The 22462-nt window shown below is 42.6% G+C and overlaps 1 protein-coding gene and 1 long non-coding RNA gene across 2 annotated transcripts in view; one reads left to right on the forward strand and one right to left on the reverse strand.

Annotated features, from left to right (window-relative positions):
• cdk14 (cyclin dependent kinase 14) overlaps positions 1 to 22462 on the reverse strand; it is a 485271-nt gene that overhangs the window by 364652 nt on the left and 98157 nt on the right. The window lies entirely within an intron of this gene.
• Positions 10842 to 11398, forward strand: LOC115567635 (uncharacterized). Its single transcript, XR_003981241.1, has 2 exons — positions 10842 to 10925; positions 11052 to 11398. It is a non-coding gene; the product is annotated as an uncharacterized LOC115567635 (long non-coding RNA).

The following is a 22462-nucleotide window of genomic DNA, read 5'->3' on the forward strand; positions in this document are numbered from 1 at the left end:
GTATCGCTATCGCAATATTTTAGGTAGGTATCGTACCGAAGTCATAATTTTGGTATTGTGACAACACTAGTCGGTGCATTGTATCAGGTGTATACAAAAAGTGCATTGCAAAACAACAAATTGTCATTGATTTTTTACATACTATAAATATAGATTTTGTCATCTTTGGGCAGAGCCAGGGTAGGGTTGTCTGCAGTCATTCTCAATGTACTTTATTATTATGATAAATGTGTTTTAAACAGTGACTTTCTGATTGTTAATACCAACAGTGACATCTGTCAACATTCTCTTATCCAAGTATGGAATCAGGCACCATATCTATGCAATCAAAGCATATTGTTGTTGTGTCGACAGACTGTGTGGAAAAGCTACCTCGGGTGAAAAACGACAAAGAATCCAGGCAAGCGAGCGCTTCTTTATTGACCGACTGCTTGGAAGAACACCGCCATCAGCACACTCAGCTTCTTGTTAACCCTCCTCAGGAATCCTGTTTGGTCTCTAAGCGCCCCTTATAGGCATGAACAGGTTACAACACAGCACCCTGTGAACATCAGTGGCAACACAGTACAAAAGTACCTTCTTCTCATCGTTATACTTTTTATCTTGCTTTGTTTCTTTTAAACACCACAGCTCCTCCCCTGTAGCTTAGACCTAACACACATTTTTTTTTCCCTGACCCTAACCCACTGAACCCCAAATTACTCCTGATGAGCAGCTGGCGCCTTGCATGGCAGCTTCTGCCAACTGTGTGTACGTGTGTGTGTGAATGAGTGAATAAAAGTCCATTTAGTCCACTGCACATCCAGTTCGAAAGTTTGGCTGTGTAGAAAAAAGTAATAATTTTTTTAACTCACTTTAAGTACATCACATAGGTAACATATCTTTTTATGTCACCAACGTAGATTAATTATTCCAACTCAAACCTAGTCCTAGCCTAACCAAAGTATGAATATTCACAACATGACTACAAAAGCTCAGTCCAGTTCGCCTATTGCTGATTTCGCCTATTTGATTATATTTAGAAGTTTTCATCACGTTGTGAAGAGGTTATATATGTCATTTTGGTGTCATGGCAATCAACCTATTCAGTGGGTTAGGTGTGAGGATGAGGCGGACTACATGTGCGTGGAACTACATAAATCCAAAGTTCTTACCAGTGGGTAAACTAACAAGCCCCCACACCAAAGTGCTAGCTGCACAACTAACTGAGCTAACTAGCTTTAATTTGATGATAAGCTGCCCCGTTTGTTTTGAGTATCAATTTGACAGATGGCCAATTCTTAAATATTGCACCTTAAAGGAATAAAGAACCACTTAAAAATAGAAGACAATCCAATACTATTATTTATAAAATTAAATGAACAATTTGATTTCCTCACGGAAGAATTTACTGAAGTTCCACCTGCAATCTGGCAATAGCTCACATAGCGTCCAGATCGATACATTTAATTGTTCCCGACATGCCAAGAATAAATATAGTGTTTTATTATCCAAAGTTTAATATTACTTTAATGTCTTGGTGTAAAACATATATATTAACAATACTGAAGTGACATGCATGTGAAAAATAAAGTTGTTTTGCTCATTTGAATCTACTTCAGTGGGAATTCATCAGATCCCATAAACAGCAGCTGTATGTTCACACGTTCAAAGAGATCTTCACTGAGCTAACATCAACCTTCTGTTTTGTCAACAAGGTCAGACAGAAAATGCCAGAGAAGATGGATGTCATTACAGGAGATAAACCTGAGTGTAAAAAGTCCATAGTAAGATCAGAGTGGTGGGGTCCGCCTCAGTTGGCTATTAAAATGAGCTGAGCGTGTCCACACTCAGAGCTGATGCATGGTATAATTGGCTGTACACCCTGCATCGGCACCAACTCACTGAGTGGTGAAACACATTTCACCAGATTCTGTTAAGAGTGTGTGACTAACTGAAACTCTGAAAATTTGCAGAGAATATTTAGCAGTGAGTTTCTCCCTGCTGCTGATTTTGACTCTGCCTTGTTAATAAAAAAAAAAAAAAAAAAAGCCCAAACACAACAAACCGGCTCTTACCTCTAGTAGAAAAGTGCGAATTGATTGACAAGGACAAAAGCGAATAATGCCGCAAAAGCACCATATCCACTTAACGGTGGCCATGACGGCGAACTGAATGACCTAGAGAGGATGAAGCACCCAGCTGCTGTTCTTAGCACTCCAGCTGTTTATATAGGTTTCTGTGTCTGTGTGTGTTTATGTGCTCATGTGACAAATGCTCGGTCACATTCAACACCCATCCCTGGCCTCATTCCTCTTCAACTTGGATAGCACATCTGTGCACGGTCCTTCCCTCCCACTGTCTGTATCAGGATTTAGGATCCTGCTGATGCCTCTGGCTTCTCTCCAGAAGAAAGAAAGCCTCCATGTTGCCTCCATCATTCTGTCATTGATATTCTACAGTGCTCCCGACATTGTCTGACACACACACACACACACACACATACACACACACACACACACACACATACAGCTATCAAAAATAAAACAGCTTATTGGAAAACATTTTGTCACTGGATATCAGTGTTGCAATTAATTTAAGGCTAATTCATAAAACAATAGGTTGGCCTAAGGGCCTTGAGACAATTACCTCTTCATAGTAGTTGTCAAACAGCTCATCAGTCTGCTGCTTGTTCGCTGTGAGGGATTGTTATGTCCAAGACCTGTTGTGCTGTGTCTTACAGAGTACCTGAGTCTCCTCCTCCTCGTTACCTGGCACCTGCTGCTGGGTTTAAAAGCCCAGCGTGACCCCACCCACACTCTCTCCCTGCAGCCTGGACCAGCAGCATGGTCGCCAGACACCATTTTGGTTTTCCGTTGTTATTTTTTGGTTACAATAAACGTAGATTACTTGCATTTAACCTGTGTTTGAGTAGTACATGTGTTTCCCTCGAGCCGGGGTCATAACATATTGGGGGCTCGTCCGGGATAAAAAAAATGTGTTGTGTCCGTTTTTTTTTCCCCCTAGACTGTGTAATCTTATAGGTTTGGTGGTGTTTGGCAATTTGGCTGGGAGCAGCTGTGGTCTTCTCCTGGTGGGTGTGGTGAGTATAATATCTGAGTGTCTCTGGGTTAAGCTTGTGAGTGATCCCTGGTTAGTTAGGGAGTGTGCCAGCTGAGCAGAGCAATCTGTCCTTCCTTCGGTATACTATTTGTTATTTTGCCTTTTTTATTTTTGAGGCAACTCTGGGTGGAGACATGTCTCTGGTGGGGGCGAGCATCTCAGGGGCCTTGGTCATATGGCTAAGGTTTCCTGAGGTTTTGCTTTAAAGAAGCCTCGAACCCGGCACGTCTCAGAAGGCAGGTAGGCTTAGTTTGAAGTTAGGCAGGTACCAGGGGGGCTTGCTTGCTCGATCATTGACACTCGGAGGTTTGCTCACCGACTCAATAGTGATTGATTGGTAAAGTTAGGTGAGGTAGTTATTGCCTTATGGGGGACAAAGGTGGTAGCGTGCCTAGGATCCTAATTTTGTATTTTGGTGCAGCTTTCAATTTGTCAAGTGATGGTGTGTAACTTGACTTTATAGGCTAGTTCTCCCTAAGTTTCCTTAGTTTAATTGCCAGCAGGTTCCATTTTGTTAATGGTTTTGTATGGGCAACATTTTGTGCTACCTTAGTAGCTTGATGGGGGGTTTCTAGGCCTATTTTTGTGATCATGGTTTCTAGAGCCATTTAGTAGAGACCATTTGTGACTAGCTGCTTGTAGTATTGGACATTTTATTTTGTGTGCATTGTGCATACTGGTTAATTTGAAATATTGTGTAATTGGTTTATAGTTTAGGTTGATTTGGGTTTTTTTTTTTTTTTTTTTTTTTTCATTTTTCACTTTTGACTTAGGAAAGTTATCTGGCATGGCATCACTCAATGACTTTATTAGTGCACCATCAGAGGAGTTGCTTTGCCAGCTTACTAAAGAACAGCTTCTTAGCCTTGCTAGTCACTATGACATTGAGATTGCCAGTAGCGATAAACGGCTTAAAGATAGTATAAGGGATGCACTTAGGACTATTCTAACAGAAAACAAAGTCCTTAAGCCATCGTCATCGTCACCAGCATATCAACAACTTGTAACATCTCAAATGTCAGAGCGTGAAATTGAGTTAAGGTTAAAAGAACTGGCTTTTCAAGAACTACAATTAGAAGATGCCCAAAAAGAGCGTCTTCTTAGAGAAAAACAAATGCATTTAGAACATGAACGCTTCCTTAAAGAAGTTGAACTTAAACATGCTGCTCTAAACTCATCGAGCGCTTCGTCCTCTCAGTTTGATGTAGTGAGAAACATCAGATTGGTACCTCCATTCGCTGAGAAGAATGTTGAAAAATATTTTCTTCATTTCGAACGTGTGGCTACGGTTTCAAAGTGGCCAACACATGCCTGGACATTGCTTTTACAAAGCGTTTTGGTGGGGAGAGCACAGGAAGCTTACTCTGCTTTAAGCATTGAGGATAGCAAGGACTATGTAAAGGTTAAAGATGCCATATTAAGAACTTACGAGCTCGTTCCTGAGGCGTACCGCCAGCGCTTTAGAAGCCTCAGTAAGCTGGATGAACAGACTTATGTTGACTTTGCGAAAGAAAAGGAGACCAGTTTTAATAGTTGGTGTAAGTCGCAGAAAGCGGAAACTAAGGAAGATCTTAAACAATTGGTTCTGCTTGAGGAATTTAAAAACTGTCTGCCTAAAGCTGTGTGTATTTATCTTAATGAGCAAAAAGTGACAACTCTTGATAAAGCTGCTGTTTTGGCAGATGAGTTTGAGTTGACACATAAGGTAAATTTTGATAGCGAACAAGGTGAGCAAAAAGGAAGGGCTTTGTTTAATAGATCTCGGTTTCCAAAGCCTCTTCCCACTGTCTCTACAGTTTCTACTAGAAAGTTGGCTACTGCGAGTACTCCTGTAGAAAAGGTTTGTTTCTATTGCAAGAACAGTGGTCATTTCATTGCTGACTGCCCTGTCTTGAGTAAGAAGCAAGAATCTTGTAAACCTGTTGCCTTAATAAAATCTGCAAAAAACTATAGCACTCAAAACATGGACCAACCAGTTCAGAAGTGTGAGCTGGCTGGCTCTTCGTCTTTTCTTATGGATGGTTTTGTTTCCCTTGGTCATTCTACAACCAAGAAACCTATTAAGATTTGGAGAGACACTGGAGCTTTTCAGTCTTTGATTTTACATGACTTTTTACAGTTTACTGACCAGTCTGCCTTGGGCTCTAATGCCCTTGTCCAAGGGTTTGGGGGGGGTTATCTGTCCCTGCCAATGCATAACCTCAAACTTGAAACTGGTCTTGTTTCTGGAGAGGTTGCTGTAGCTCTGTGTTCCTCCATCCCGATTGAAGGGGTATCCTTAATCTTAGGAAATGATCTTGCCGGTGGTAGAGTACTTGCTGCTCCTGAGGTGGTTCCCTTCCCTTTAGTGTCCAAAAGCCCAGATGAACTTGAGAAGCAATATCCAGAGACATTCCCCGTTTGTGTTGCCACCCGTGCCATGCTAAAGAAAAAGAAACAAATCCAAGAAGCTGATTCTGATATTGCACTGTTTGATACATTTTTAGCTAAGGGTGACATGCTGGGATTTGGTAAAGTGTTCCCCTCTTGTGATGAGCTCAAGTGCGAGCAGGGTAAAGATGTAACCCTGTCTCCCCTTTTTGACGAGGTTGTTTCTGAAGACGAGGTGACTACTGTGTCTGGTTGCTATTTTCTGAACAATGGTGTGTTAATGAGAAAGTGGACTTCTCCTAAGATGTCCTGTTATGATGATTGGAGTAGTGTGTTCCAAGTTGTGGTTCCGAGTGTCTATCGTCACGATGTCTTGCAGTTGGCCCATGATCATTGTCTTGCTGGTCACATGGGAATTAAGAAAACTTTGGACAGAGTACTGAGACATTTTTTTTGGCCTGGTGTGAAATCTGATGTTGTTGAACATTGTAGGACATGTCATGTGTGCCAAACTATCGGTAAGCCCAATCAGAAAATTCCACCAGCTCCTTTACATCCTATTCCTGCTATAGGAGAGCCTTTTGAGCGTATTTTGATTGATTGTGTGGGTCCCCTTCCTCGTACCAAATCAGGTAACCAGTACTTATTGACAATCATGTGTACAGCTACCCGGTTTCCTGAAGCTATCCCTCTACGTAAAATCACCGCTTCAGCCATTTCAAAAGCCCTTATCAAGTTCTTTACAGTGTTCGGTCTGCCAAGAGTTATTCAGACTGACCAAGGGTCTAACTTCATGTCCCGCGTGTTCTCCCAGGTGCTCCAGCAGTTGTCCATTGAGCACTGCACTTCATCTGCTTACCACCCAGAGTCTCAGGGAGCCTTAGAACGGTTTCACCAGACCCTTAAGTCTATGTTGCGAGCCTACTGTAAAGAGTTTGACAGAGATTGGGATGATGGAACCCCTTTGCTCCTCTTTGCGGCTAGGGAAGTCACTCAAGAGTCCCTCGGCTTTAGTCCAGCTGAACTAGTGTTTGGGCATACTGTGCGGGGCCCTTTGAAACTATTAAAAGAGAGATGGCTGGTAAATCAATCTCCAGCCACAAATCTCCTAGATTTTGTTTGTCATTTCAGGTCTAAGCTGAGAACAGCATGTGAGCTGGCAAGGCAGAACTTGGGGAAAGCCCAGGGAAGGATGAAGGGGTGGTACGATAAGAAGGCAAGGCATCGAACTTTTTCTCCAGGTGAGAAGGTGTTGGTGCTGCTGCCACTTTTGGGGTCTTCTTTACAAGCTCGATTCAGTGGCCCATATGTGGTTGAGCGTCAGGTTGGTGAGTGTGATTATTTGATAAAGACACCAGAACGAAAACGTAAAACGCGCCTCTGCCATGTTAATCTTTTGAAACCATATTGTGAGAGGAGCCAGGCTGAACTTACAGATGTGAAGACTGTTGCTGTGCTGAGCTCTCCAATCCTTGTGGGTGAGAGGGACACTGATGGGGTTGTTGATCGTGGAGTGTCTCATGGTAGGCTTCTGAATTCAGAGATCATATCCAATTTGGATGTCCATCTGTCTTATTTAGAGCCATCAAATCGGTCTGACATCATTGAAGTGATTGGTAAACATCCTACACTATTCTCTGATGTGCCTACATGTACCAACGTTCTCCAGCACGATATCGATGTTGGTGAGGCTGCGCCTATTAGGCAGCACCCTTACAGAGCAAATCCTGAGAAACGCCGACTGATGAGTAAAGAAGTGGATTACATGTTGCGGCATGACATTGCAGAACCTAGTGCTAGCCCATGGAGCTCCCCGTGTTTGTTGGTTGACAAGTCTGATCACACACTTCGTTTCTGTACAGATTTTCGCAAGGTTAATGCTGTCACAAAACCAGACTGTTATCCCCTTCCCCGTTTAGATGATTGTATCGACAGAGTAGGGTCTGCAGTTTTCGTCACCAAATTAGACCTTCTTAAGGGCTACTGGCAGGTCCCTCTTACTCAGAGGGCTCGTGAAATCTCTGCCTTTGTGACTTCTGATGACTTCTGTCAGTATACCGTTATGGCTTTTGGAATGCGGAATGCACCTGCAACATTCCAGCGTCTTGTTAACCTGGTGTTGAAAGGAGTTGCAGACTGCGAAGCATACCTTGATGATGTAGTCATTTATAGCTCCACCTGGTCTCGACACAAAGCTCAGGTGGCGGAAGTATTTGGTAGGCTTGTTGCTGCAAATTTGACTTTGAATCTTGCCAAATGTGAATTTGGACAGGCCACCGTAACATACTTGGGGAAGGTTGTTGGTCGGGGAGAAGTCTGTCCTGTTGGCGCTAAAATAGAGGCCATTCAGAGTTTTGGCATTCCTACTTCTCGTCGTGAGCTTAAACGTTTTCTTGGCATGGCAGGCTATTATAGGAGTTTTTGCAAAAATTTCGCTGCAGCTGCTGCCCCTTTGACTAGCCTGCTTAGCCCGAAGGTCAACTTTGTTTGGACAGGGATGTGCCAGAGGGCATTTGAGAATCTGAAGGCACTGCTGGCTAGTGCTCCAGTCCTTGCTGCCCCTGACTTTAACAGGCCATTTAAACTGGCTGTTGATGCAAGTGATGCTGGGGTTGGGGCTGCCCTTCTTCAAGATGACTCTTCAGGGGTCGAGCACCCGGTTTGCTACTTTTCCAAGAAGTTTGACATTCATCAGAGGCATTACTCTACCATTGAGAAAGAGGCCTTGGCCCTTATTTCTGCTCTTGACCATTTTAATGTTTATGTTTCTTCCAGCCAGGTCTTGGTGGTCTACACAGACCATAATCCGCTTGTTTTTCTGAGCAGGATGAGAAACTCGAACCGTCGATTGATGCGATGGAGCTTGTTCCTACAAGGATTTAACCTAGAAATCAAGCATATCCGGGGAAAGGACAATGTTCTTGCCGATGCCCTCTCAAGGTCATAAGTGTCAACATTGTGTACAGCTACGCATAATCTTTGTCTCTTGTAGAGCTTGGAAGGTTGCCTTAGAGCAACCATTTTAAGGGGGGGGGGTGTTATGTCCAAGACCTGTTGTGCTGTGTCTTACAGAGTACCTGAGTCTCCTCCTCCTCGTTACCTGGCACCTGCTGCTGGGTTTAAAAGCCCAGCGTGACCCCACCCACACTCTCTCCCTGCAGCCTGGACCAGCAGCATGGTCGCCAGACACCATTTTGGTTTTCCGTTGTTATTTTTTGGTTACAATAAACGTAGATTACTTGCATTTAACCTGTGTTTGAGTAGTACATGTGTTTCCCTCGAGCCGGGGTCATAACAGGGATAAACTGCAGCTTTGTGCTGCTGATCAGCAGGATGATACAACACGAGCATATGAAACAGACAGGAGCCGCTGCAGAATTTAAAGAAGCACCATAATCCCTATTCATCACTAAGCACACTGCTCTAGGCCCTCAAATTATTGCTTCCATTTTACTGTAGTGAACCTGCAAAAAGTGCCAAAGTCTCAAAGCATATACTGCTGTAAAAGTGTGAATTCTAAAGCTGGATTGACCTTGGCTTGACTCTTCACTTCATGTAGCCATGAGGCTCTTAAGACTTAAGCAAAGGAAAAACTTGGCTGTGGGGGAAACGATACTAACACAAGTGTGCCACACAGCCTTCATTGTGGAAATCAGTCAAGCAGATTGTACACTGAAGGCATCACTGTCAGACATGTTGAGATAATGGCAAGAGCTGCTTTGGATGAGACAAATGTTAAGGGTTGGTGTGTACTGGCTGCTCATCAGTGCTGTAAATGGTGACGCGTTGACAGAAATTATAGACAGGATTAAGGCTCAGCTCGGCCAGCAGATGGCGATGAGTCTCCAACAGGTTGGTAAAATGAACCTTCAAAGACAGTGGCTGTGTCCAAATTCAGGGGCAGCATCCTTCAAGGACCCATCCTTCGCCGCCAGCAAAGGCAGGGTCCTTGAGAGAGACCTGCAGGCAGCGTCAGCTTGTTGTGAATGGGACAGTCTACCCTTCACAGCATTTCCTGGTTGCGTCACCAGATGTTCCTGCCCCTACCCGTACGTCACTATTTATGCTGCCCAGGTCCGCGAAAGTGACAAGAAGAGTAAAGTTTGCACTGCATGAAAAGTGGGATTTTCGTCAGTATGCGGCACTGTAGATTGACGTGGAATTTCAGGTTTGCGGCAATTTGCAGGCAACACTGAAAACTGCCGTGAATTGTCGGAAATTGACGTGGGCCTTGCTTGGCAGTTGTCCCCCCATGACCCCCCTCCCCCTGATTCTAGGGGAGGCTTTAACATGTAAATGAAAATGCTGTGAGCTATACAAATGCAAATCAGGGTAGCAGGGGGAGTTCTACCCCAGGTGACCTTTTTCTAAGAGGTGTTAACTTCATTTTAAGAAAATCTCTGGTATAAATAGATGAGGCTCAGTATTGCCTAATTATAGACCCTTATATTTTAGCTTGAATGGATTTATTTAATGAAAGTATGCTAGATTAATTACTGTGTATGTCATTAGCAATGGCCAATGTTATGTAAAAAAGGTTATTTATTCTTTTCTCTCTCTCTCTTTCTCCTGGGAACAAGTTAAAGATAAAACATCAGTTGTTAAGAAGTTAAAATTTGCATGAAATATTTTGAGATAACCAAGATATTAAAATATATATATATATATATATATATATATAAAAAAAAGCATTTCTATAATTTCATGGGTTCTGAATGTTTTAAAAGCAGTTGAGAGTTCATGACCGGTAAGAGTTTTTACACTTCCGGGTCGACCGGAGCGTGAGTGACGAAGAAGAAGGAGCGGAGAGTTAATGGCGTCGAGCAGCTGACAGAGGACTGTGTGTGTCGTCAGTGTCGTGTTTTATCACTAACAGACTGTGAACTGTTGTCGGACGACGTGCTGTGAGTGTGTGAGTTGGACTCTCCATCGCAGTCGAAGTGTTTGTGTTTTATTGGACACGAAGCAAGTTCGGAAAAGCTAGCTAGCAGGAGCTAAGCTAGCTAGTAGGAGCTAGGCTAGCGGCCCGGCCATTGTCGAGAGGACGTCTGCGCGGACGGGAGAAGCTTTGCCGGGTCGCCACGAAGAATGTTGCCGACGGACGGAGCTTTGCTGCCGCAGAGGGACACGGAGGTTCATCGCTGCGGGCATTTTGTTTTCACAGACTAACCTCGCCTCATAACAAGGCCGCGACCTCCTGTTAGCTCGGAGCCACGTCCAGATTTACACGATGCCGATAATGACGCCATTGTGTGTAAGTAACTGTTACTGTTTTCTCCCTCGTTTAATTTTACTGTGACTTACGTTTCTTTATTCATACCACTCTTTTTAATTGTTTTCCAGCTGCCTGTAAGACATTACGAGACAGTACGCAGGACAACCAACAACCAGATATTGCATCGCAGGCGGAGGCTGTGAGGAGTTCAGCTCAGAGTCGATCGAGGACAAAGAGGGTAAGATTTATTAGATTAGATCCGTCTTTGGTCAATGTGACTATTATTCTATTAAATAATAAATGTGTTGTATCCATACGCAGTGCATCGCGCAGTACTGATCGTCTTTATTGATTGTTTTTACAGCTGCTGGAAGCGAGCCAGAGTGCTAGCTGAGGATGAGGTGGACCTTTCGAAGTGTGCCGCCATGGACCGGATGTCTGAGGAGGAAGACGGCACAAGATGGCGGGTGTCTGGATGAATCGTGCGACCTCCGTCCTTTGGCAGCCGGGAGCTCACCGAGCTCTGCGCCACACTGCTGTCACATGAGGGGCGATTCCGAAGTACAGGGCAGCGCACCACAGACGTCTGCAAAAACAGACACTTCACGGTGCTGTAGGATTTGGGCCTCTTGTGAGCTTCCCGTTTGTTGTGTGGGCAGATTATGCTCTGTACATGCTGTGTGTTTGTGCTAATAAAACTCTTTGAATAAACAACTCCTTCCTGGCAAATGTTCCTTTCCTCAGTACATTCATTCATGTCATTGATGATATCATAAATATAAATGAATGAATAAATCATATATATATATATATATATATATATATATATATATATATATATATATATATATATATATATATATATATATACACATGCAAATTAGAGGCGTTCGCACCTCCGGGAGCTCCACTGACGTCATGGTTCGTTTCCGACAATTTTCGGCACAGACAAACGCCACGTTCACAGCCTGTAAATTGTCGTTAACTCCCGAAAATTAGGGAGATTTTCGGGCGTTTACGGGGCCGAAAATCCCACTTTTCATGCAGTGTTGACTGTCAGATCTGTTTGAGCTTCAGGAATTCCTGATTTCCTTTTTAATACTTCTGCTTGTGGAGGAAGAGGAGAAGCAGCTCTGGTTTATCTCCGGCTGAGAGGACCGTGGAGAGGTAAACCTGTTATTGAACCCACAGTAATGTTATCATTATTATCATTATTAGCTAGCTAACAGTTTGGGGTCATTAACATACCGATACATTACGTTAATGCTGACATGTAAACTGCTGATCGCCACATATGGTTTTATTATGATTTTAAAGGCATTGTATTTAAAATGTTTGGTAGATAGTTTTGTTTGTTGTAATTTATCATTATTATTATTATTATTATAATTATTATTATTATTATTATTATAATTATTAGAGTATGAAATTATAATGCTTGCCTCTTTCTTAAAACATTCTTAATGACATGGCAGCCGTGGATGGAGTCCAAACTGCAGACCCAGTTGATGGAGGATGTGGTGGACAGAGGAGACTGGACCCCCAAACACCCTGAGTACCGACCCAGATGATGTCCCACTGACACCATCCAGCCCAGCAGCACTGCAGGGACTCCTGCTCAGCCTGTTACTGTCCATCATCTCTAACTGTTTTAATATTGTTTTTAATAATAATTGTTTTTGTTAATAGTTAATAAAAATCTGTAAATGGTTATTTATGCTAGTTGTAAATGTTAAGATCTTAATAATAAAAGAAAACATTAAATCACTTGTTGTTCCTGAAAAGTAGCACCTGATAAATTGTACTTAAGTTGTAAATACTGGATGGAATAGACAACATGTAACAATAGAACAATATTTTATTTCATGAATTATATAAAATGAACAATTATGAACAAACAATTTAAAAAGAACTCATACATTAACTAAATAACAACAGCTATAATGTAAGGATTGTCCTCTGGAGCAGAGAAGAGCCTCTCCATCCTCTCTGCAGCCTCGTGTCCTCCTTCATCCTCCCTCCTCCTCGAAGCAAGAGGTCAGCACAAGATCGCATTAACACAGGGATGCAGGGATTACAAAAAGTGATATCAGGACTGACAAATCGGCTATTTATTATTATATATTATTGCCTTACTCCCATCCAGCCGGTGGAATGTTTCGCCCTGTGAACTAATGTTGTTCTGACCTCGGACTGCTCCCTAAAACACAACGAAATGTAAAAGATGATTGTGTTACGTCAACAGACAAAAAAGTTCTAATACAGCAAAAAAAAAATATATATATATATATATAATCATCATGAGGATAATCATAAACTTAGCTCTTTATTCCAACTAGACTTTACACTGATCACAGCCTGATCTAAATCTTTTCATCTTGGTCCATTTATGTACATGAAGTAAAACGAGTCTATAACATCTCCACAGTCACAATACGATATAACATATGAGTCAACCTCTGAAAGTCTAATGGTTGAAAGTAAAAGGCATTAAGTTGAGCATTACCAACGTATTCTAACTGATATTTTGAGGTTTTAAGGTCCCTTGAAGTTTAACATATCTGGCGTTTGACGCTCAAATGAGTAAAAACTGAGTATAGACCCAATACTTACATTTGAATGAGAGATCTGCGCCACTTGAGGTCGCCATTATTTATTTCTTCTCCTTGGGCGCGCAATGAATCTTGGACAATTTATAGGATAGTAGCGGTGTGTCCTCCAGGAACAGGCAAAAAAAGGAGGCATTTGTGGGGAGCATTTGGAGCACACTTTGAATTTGGACAGGCTTCGTGCAGAGTAGTGACGTAATTGCACTTCAAATACGCACTCCGAAGGATGGTGCCCCTGAATTTGGACACAGCCAGAGAATATATTTTTGCATGAAGTTCAAGACAGAACATTGTCAGTGACCACGAAACCTCCAGCAGCACTTTAACTAATTGTCAGCGACACATTACACAAACTAGGCAGGAGGCTACATAGGTGCTAACAGGTAGACAATGACTCCATGAATGAGTTTGTTACTTTCTTGGCACATGACATAGTTCAATGTTCTTATCAATATGAACTATAATGTACAATCCGACAATGCCCCTCTTCTTCAGGCTTACAGTGAAGAGCTTTTAAGATAATAAAAAAAAACCTCTCAAATCCTCTTGAATAATGGCTGAATTGAACACGTTTATGACTTTTTACGAGTTAGACAAATCAAACAATGACATCCGCTTTATGCAGTCAGTTCCCAGGTATACAGTGATTTGGAAGTCTTCAGGGTTTGAATCACTATCGCAAGGACTGTTTAATTCTTCAGCCAACTGCTTCCATCAGTTGTCCTATGGATATTAACAAGAGCAACACAATACAAGCTGGCGAGGACTCAGTGAGTGCGTTTACATGACACTTGAGAAAACTAGGGATGCACCGATCTGACTTTTTCAGTCCCGATACCGATGCCTGGACTTTGTGTATCTGTCGATACCCGATACCGATCCTATACCGTTGTTGAATTAATAATAAACTGTATACATTCCACCATGTGAAAGGGACTAAAGGCACCAGACTTTCCTAACTAAGACAAAATAATCAGTTGTCGAACATGTGTAACATTATTAATAACAATAATAATAATAATACATTTAATTTATATAGCGCCTGTCAGGGTACCCAAGGACACACTTAACAAAGTGGAACAAACAAAACGAAGAATAAACGGAGCGCCTGTCAGTCAGCACGGAGGGAACATTGGCACCGAAGTCAGTTGCACCGTCCGCTATAAACTAGCGTCTGGCGCAGGGGTGTCAAACGTACGGCCCGTGGGCCGGAACCGGCCCGCCAGGGGATTCAGTCCAGCCCGCGGGATAAATCTGCATTATTGAAAAAAATAAGAATAAACTTAATTTTCTTTAAAATCTGCAGTTCCTATATTGTCCGCTAGTGGCGCTGTGTTTTAGTCAGTTCTATTGCTTTACCCGCTTTTTCTGTTGACCCTGGCACGGCGCTGCCCTGGCACCCTCTTCAGTGAAATGTCTTTGTCAAAAAAGAGAAAAGTGGACACAGAGTGTCGGATTTTTCAAGAAAAATGGACCCCTTCCTATATGTTCACGGAGGTGAATGGGAAACCTGTGTGCCTGGTGTGCATGCAGCAAGTTTCGGTGCTTAAGGAATACAATATTCGGCGCCACTATGAAACTCAGCATGGTGAAAAATACAACAGCTTGCACGGAGAACTGAGAAAACAGAAGGTAAATGAATTGTTGGCGGGTCTGAGGAAACAGCAATCTGTTTTCACCCGGAGCCGAGAGGTCAGTGATGCTGCAATGAAAGCCAGCTACGTAATTGCAAGCCAAATAGCATTAGCCTCAAAGCCATACTGTGAGGGGGATTTCGTCAAAAACTGTATGCTGAAGGCTGCCAAAATTGTGTGTCCTGAGAAGCGACAAGCTTTTGCCAATATTAGCTTGACGAGAAATACCGTTGCAGACAGGATTTCGGAACTATCGGCAGATTTGGACAGCCAACTAAAACGCAAAACGGAGTCATTTCTGGCATTTTCTGTTGCAATTGATGAGAGTACTGATATTACGGACGTCGCTCAACTGGCCATATTCATTCGTGGAGTTGACGAAACTTTGACTGTCACAGAGGAGTTTCTCGAGTTGGTGCCTATGACCGACACCACAACAGCTGAGGACATTTTCCGCCCCGTCGTTGGAGCGCTGGACAGAGTCAGGGGCGGACTGGTCCCGCGCCGTAAGCCTGGCTACTGATGGTGCGCCGTCAATGATCGGGAAAAAGGCAGGTGTTGTGACAAAGTTCAGAGAGAAAGTACAAGCCGCAAATGGAGGGGATGATTTTTGGACATTTCATTGCATTTTGCATCAGGAGGCATTATGTTGCAAGGCGTTAAAAATGGATCACGTCATGGAGGTGGTTGTCCGAACTGTTAATTTCATCTGAGCCAGAGGTCTCAATCATTGTCAGTTTGACAGCCTTCTCAGTGACTGTAACATTACCCATGGTCTGCCATACCACACTGAAGTAAGATGGTTAAGCAGAGGTGCTGTGCTGAAGCGCTTCTTTGATCTCCGTGTGGAAATCGGACAATTCATGGAGAAAAAAGGAAAACCTGTTAAGGAATTACAGTGCCCACTTTGGCTGCAGGACCTTGCATTTATGGTTGATATTACAGAGCACTTGAATAATCTGAACAAAATGTTGCAAGGACGCAAAAAAATTGTAACACAGTATTATGACAGCATACGTGCATTCAAGTTAAAGCTCGCGTTATGGGAGACGCAGATGGCAAGCGGTGACCCTGCTCATTTTCCCTGTCTCAGAGATGTGTGCGCAGCAAGCGTTAATCCTGACGTGAAACAGTACAAAGACAAGATTTCAGGGTTGCTGAGGGAGTTTGAGAAACGATTTCAGGTCTTTAGCGAACTCGAGACAGAATTCGCAGTTTTTCGCTCACCATTCACAGTCAGAGCTTCTGATGTGCCCGTTGACATGCAACTTGAAATCATTGATTTGTAGTGTGATGTAGAATTGAAGGACAAATTTGCTTCTGTGGGCTTGGACACATTTTACAAGTATCTCCAACCAGGCTATCCTAAATTGACAGCACTGGCTGCAAAAATGTTGTCCATGTTTGGGACTACCTACCTTTGTGAGCAGGTTTTCTCAGTAATGAACATTAATAAAACGAAGCTGCGCTCAAAGCTCACACATAAGCACTTAAATGAGATTCTGAAAGTGGCTGCTACTCAGGACATGATGCCTGATATTAATGCACTTGTGCAGGCTAAAAGATGCCAAGTTTCAGGGGCAAATACCGAGCAAGACTAAATCTTATGGAATGCTCCTGTCAACATTGCACTATAAAAATAAACAGCTGTGAATATTTGCTGTTGTAATTGCTGTGAAAGTCAGTGCTAGTCAGTAACAGATTTACAACAGAAGAGCTTTGTTGAGTAAAAAATTATTTCTTATGCATGCCATATATGTTATGTATGTTGTATGTTTTTTTACATGCATACATGTTATGCATTAACAAGGAAGGGGACAAATTTACTTCATCAAATGTCTGTTTAAAACAGCTGCCACTTAAGATTTCAAGTGTGTGGAGTCGGTCCATGTGTTCAGAATTGCTTCCCAGATGTGGAAAATGGATTTTAAATCATTTATAAATTTTGACGTGTTTGATGTATTTTAACATGCAGGACAGTATTTAAACTTCCACAAAACTGTCAATAAATGTTTTGCAACATTGTACAATCACTGTGATCAGTTTTTATGCATAATGCACTTAAATAAATGTTAAACTGGGTGAAAGTGTTGTTGAAATTGCACATACTTTTCTTAAAAACTCTTAGGTTGTTCATAATATATTTAGTAAAAGGACAATTCATTGCATATAAAGATTTTTATAATTTACTTCTTCTTCTTTGCACTAATACAAAGAAAAAAGTGGACTTATTGTTAGTTCTATGTAATTTTGGAATGAGTGTACTGGTCTGGCCCCCTTGAGATCCGATTAAGTTGTATGCGGCCCCCAGACCAGGATGAGTTTGACACCCCTGGTCTGGAGGCTCCGTGCACACAGCGGGGGCGACGCAGGAGACCAAGAGATCCAATCCAAGCGATGAAGCCCGGGGTGAAGTGACAGCAGAGGTCCAGGTGCTCCTGCGCTGAACACCTGAAGACCCCGCCAGCAACGGCGAAGTAGCGACCATCTAACATCGCTGCGAGCCGGGGAGACCGCAGCAGCAGAGGAGAGCAACAAAGGAGCCCGGCGGTGAATAACCCTGAGGTTGTGGTGGAGGGAGGACCAACGGAGCAACGATGGACAGCCCACACAGTATTGAGTACGTCGGTTTGAAAGTTAGCGTTGCTAGGCTAACAGCTGATCGGTGAGGCTAACAACTGATGGCGGGGCTACTAGCTAATCAGCGGAGAAATGTGACGTGAGTAAGTGTAACGTCCTGTAAACAGGAATCCAACATAAAACATAGCCACTGAACCTGAGAATAAACTAATAAAGAGTTGGTCAAACAACAACTTGTGCTCTTCCAGCATGCGACACACTAACGCTGACGAATGACGTAGGATGTGCTGCGACGGAGAAAAAAAACAAAAAACGTTTTGTCAATATCGGGGCCGATGTCCGATCTTAATATCGGATCGGTGCACCCCTAGAGAAAACCAAATTATTGGGTTAGTCTGACTATGATCGGATTTTTAAGATGCATGTATACACCTTAGTCTGACAAAAATCGGACCAGATCGGATTTCTCATAGTCGGATTAAAACACCTAGATTATTCAATTGATAGTCGCATTACTTGTGCATGTATACGTTCTATCAGATTCGATTTGGATTTTGCTTTCTGCGCAGGCTCGAGATTTTTTTCCCGGGGCCGTGAGCTGGGGCTGCACAATGAATCGAATTTTAATCGATTTTGGCTGCCATGATAAGATGATCGTCGCAGTATTAACATTTAAAAAGCGGGCTCTGTTGCATATCAAATCAAACACTTTCTCGACCCAATAGTCAGCCAACCACCAGGGGTTGAACGAAAGGTTATGGCTTCATTAAAGCGAAACTCTCGCCAAAAAGCAACCGAGGCTTTATTTGGGATTGAATATGAGTCAAACCTTAGTGTGAAAGCATAATTACGACGAAAGAGGCACTTTTAAGATTTACCGTAGTTTCGGTTTTGGGCATGTCAATTTTTAACGGGAGTGCATGGGGCAAGACATGCTAGCATCAAAATCGCTATTTTTAGAACACTAAGAAGTCTCGACACAACATGAAACTTTGCTCGTAGCATCACCAGGGTCTCTACTCATGAACACGAGCATTGAGAACATTGTTTGTGTACACAGAGTTTATGAAAAAGAAGGTTTTTGAACTACTCACGTTAGCTGCTGCGCTCCTGCGCGTCGCTGTCATGCCAAGTTTCATGTTGTGTCGAGCTTTTTTAGTGTTCTAAAAATAGCGATTTTGATGCTAGCATGTCTTGCCCCATGCACTCCCGTTCAAAATTAACGTGCCCAAAACCGAAACTATGGTAAATCTTAAAAGTTCCTCTTTCGCCCTAATTATGCTTTCACACGAAGGTTTGACTCATATTCAATCCCAAATAAAGCCTTGGTTGCTTTTTGGCGAGAGTTTCGCTTTAAGCTGCCTAAACAGCAAGCGAGCGCACCCTGCAGCAGTGGCAGCCGCTAATTATATTCAACAGAGTGAGAGTGCGACGCAATGTCGGAAGCAGACAGTGACAGTACGGCAGCATCTGGAGGTGAGGAGCTAGTGCTTCGTAAGGGATCGACTTCTATTGTCTGGAGGTTTTTTGGATACAGGGCAAGTGATGTTGACCAAAACGAAGTTGTATGCAAAGTATAACTACACTGGTCCAGTTAAATAATGGCCACGATTCATACAGATGTCTTTCAGGGTTTGTTCTCTCCGTCTCTCTCTGTCTCAGCAGACACCCAAACACCATGAAAACTACAACACAATAAAAACATAAAGGTTTCACAAATCACATACAAATCATACAGTTCATGAGCCAGTGTCCATTCAACATAAGGGAAATTACCGTGTGCGCCTCTTGGACCACATGTAGAACAACTCATCTCTGTAGTGGCTTCTTTATCATCGACAGCCGCACTTTTCTACCCAAAATGCCACTGAAGTGACCTCACCACATGACCTCACATTTCCCAAAATGCTCTGCAATATATATATTGTGATACTTGTGTTCAAGTATATCTATTAAACACGGCTTAAATGATCTTGTACATATAACAGAAACATACGCAACGAACACATAAATCAAACTGTCTCTGAGACAGTTACACAAAGAGTGCCACAGAGTTGTGTCTGCGCCACAGGGCAACACAACTTACTTTCTCAACCACCTGAAAAAACACCACGAACCCAAATATGATGAATGCATGACGGCCAAAGCTAACGCTGGTCCACAAAATCCCAGTCCGTGTCCACCGCCAACCCAGACAACCATAACAGCAACCCTGCACCGGGCGACAACGTATCCATCCACCTCTCAAAGACACGCTGAAACAATGGATGCAATAAGGTTTTATTTGGCCAAAGACATGTGTCCAATAAATACTGTGAGCAATGAAGGCTTCAAAAGCATGGTCAAAATACTAGACAAGAAATATGTGATCTCTTTGTTCCATTAGTTTTCCAAAGTGGCATTACCTGCACTGTATGAAAAATGTCAGGGGGAAATAGAGAGGGAAATCACAGCAGTCGAGTATTTCGCAACTACGACTGAGCTATGGTCCAGCAGAACAATGGAGCCGTACCTGTCCCTGACAATTCACTATATTGACGATGATTTTACAATGAAGAGTTGGTGCTTGCAGATGTCATTTTTCCCACAAGATCACACAGAAGAAGCTATAGCCCAGGGACTGCGGGAAGCACTAGCCTCTTTGGGTCTGCAAGAGGAGAGACAAGTCTGCATCACCACAGACAATGGATCTAACGTCGTCAAGGCAGCTTCTCTAAATAAATGGATGAGGCTCCAGTGCTTTGGCCTTAGGCTCCAACTAGCAATCGGTGAGTAGGACGAATAAAAAACGACAATTTAAAAAAGTACACATAATTGAATTGTATGTATTCTGTGCTAATATGATGGAGACTGATCATCAAATGTGTAGGCAATTTTATTTACATTTAAAATGCTTCACAAATGATCAGATAAAATAACTGACAAATTAGTGAAAAAATAAACAAGGGATTGAAATAAAACATCTGTGCATCTTAACTGACCAAAATTTTACTGAGTGTGTGTGTGTGTGTGTGTGTGTGTCAATGAGATTTTTATTTATGTACTGTTATAGCCTTTTATTTCATGTGATGCTGGGACAAACTAATTTCCCTCCTCGGGCATCAATAAAGTTCAATTCAGTTCAATTCAATTCAATTCAATTCAATCTTAAAACAACACATTAATATAAAAAAATGTAAAAGGAAGTGTATGCAAGGTTTTGTTCTGTTTTAATTTTACATATGAGTCTCATGTTCTTTTACAGAGAATGCAATGAAAGATCCTCGGATTGACTGTGCAGTGAGGATCTGCGAAAAACTCGTTAGCAGTTTCTCCTACAGCTGGAGGCATAAATAGGAGCTAGCACGGGCTCAAAAGGAGCTGAAGCTTCCAGAACATGGGCCGAAGACAGAATGCCCCAAAAGGGTCGGGGTCAAGGCAGGCAATGATTGAAAGACTCCTGGAGCAGCAGAGGGCCATTTCTCAAGCCAGTCCTCCACCTCTTCAGTTCCTCCATCCTCAAAGTGAACGATGATGATCCAGACCTCACAAACACTATCAAGACAAAAATCCTAACTTACCTGGAGGGAAAATACAAGGATCCCGACACACAAGAGCTGCTCGACATGGCTTCTGCTCTGGATCCCCGTTTCAAGCTGCGTTATGCAAGTGAGGACAGGGTTGCACTGATCCAAGCCAGACTTGTGTCTGAGATGGCTGCGTCTGTGAGCATTGTAAGTAATAATTGTAGATACATAGATACAACATTTATTATAAATTCAAGAAACTAAGTGGATTGAAATTTGCTAAAAAGTAATTAATGTGCTGTAATCTACATTCTGAATGTGGATGTCAAATATATTTCATTAGACTGAATTTGTTATTCATATTTTAATTACCATGCACTTTTCAAGGAGCAGGGCCCAAGTGATGGTGGGACTGTAGACAGAGCAGAGGATACACCCAGCACATCCAAGAGAAAGAAGACCTTGGGGAGCTTCTTCAAGATCACAGAGAGAGCCAGCCCAACCCATCCTCCTCACCAGGAACAAGCTGTAGCCTCTGAACTTCAGTCCTACCTGCAGTGTGCTGACCTTGATAGTGAGGAGAACCCACTAGACTGGTGGAGGGAACATCAGCGAGACTACCAGCGACTTTCAAAGCTGGCCAAAAAATATTTGAGCATACCTGCAACAAGTGCCCCTTCGGAGAGGGTCTTCAGCACTGGGGGAATCATAGTGACTTGCCTTCGGTCGTCTCTGAAGCCAGAAAATGTTGACAGGCTGGTGTTTCTCTACAAAAATCTGGAGGCCTGTCATGTGTTCCTGTTCCTTGTAGTATGTGCCTTTTCTGCATAGGCTTCATTTTTTTCATTTGTTTGCACTTTATGATTGCACTCTGCAATGGCATATTTATTTTTTGCCCTTTGTCTTGGGTACATTTTATTTTATTATTTATTAGGGGTGTCGCGATTCTCCAAATCCTCGATTCGATTGAATTTTCGATTCTAAGGTCACGGTTCGATTCGATTCTCGATTTTTACATTTATTTTTTTTAAAGCACAGGCTGCTATGCCATTTTTAGACTAGACTTTTATGCAATATATAATATCTGACCTTTGTTGCAATGCACCACACTACATTGGCAAATTTAAAACATTTATTAACAACATAATGTAACAATAACTTATATCTTCAGTCAATTAGAAACTTCAACAGAATAACCTGCCATCTAGTTTCTGCAGAGCTTGCAAACTGTGGCTTTTTTGTCAACATAACTCACTGGAAATCCAAAATACTTCCACACCTGCGACTTCAGTGAGCGAGCGAGAGTGAGGGAGCGTGCGTACGTGCGGACAGTGAAGGAATGGGAGAGAAAGGAGAAGCGAAAGAAGTCGCAGTAGTAGTGACAGCAGTAAAGTTTACAATACAGCAAAGCTCCCTGGTATTATTTCCCGACCAGCTTAACACGTG

The sequence above is a fragment of the Sparus aurata genome, chromosome 17 (assembly GCF_900880675.1).
Source record: "Sparus aurata chromosome 17, fSpaAur1.1, whole genome shotgun sequence".
In the NCBI taxonomy this organism is placed as follows: Eukaryota; Metazoa; Chordata; class Actinopteri; order Spariformes; family Sparidae; genus Sparus; species Sparus aurata.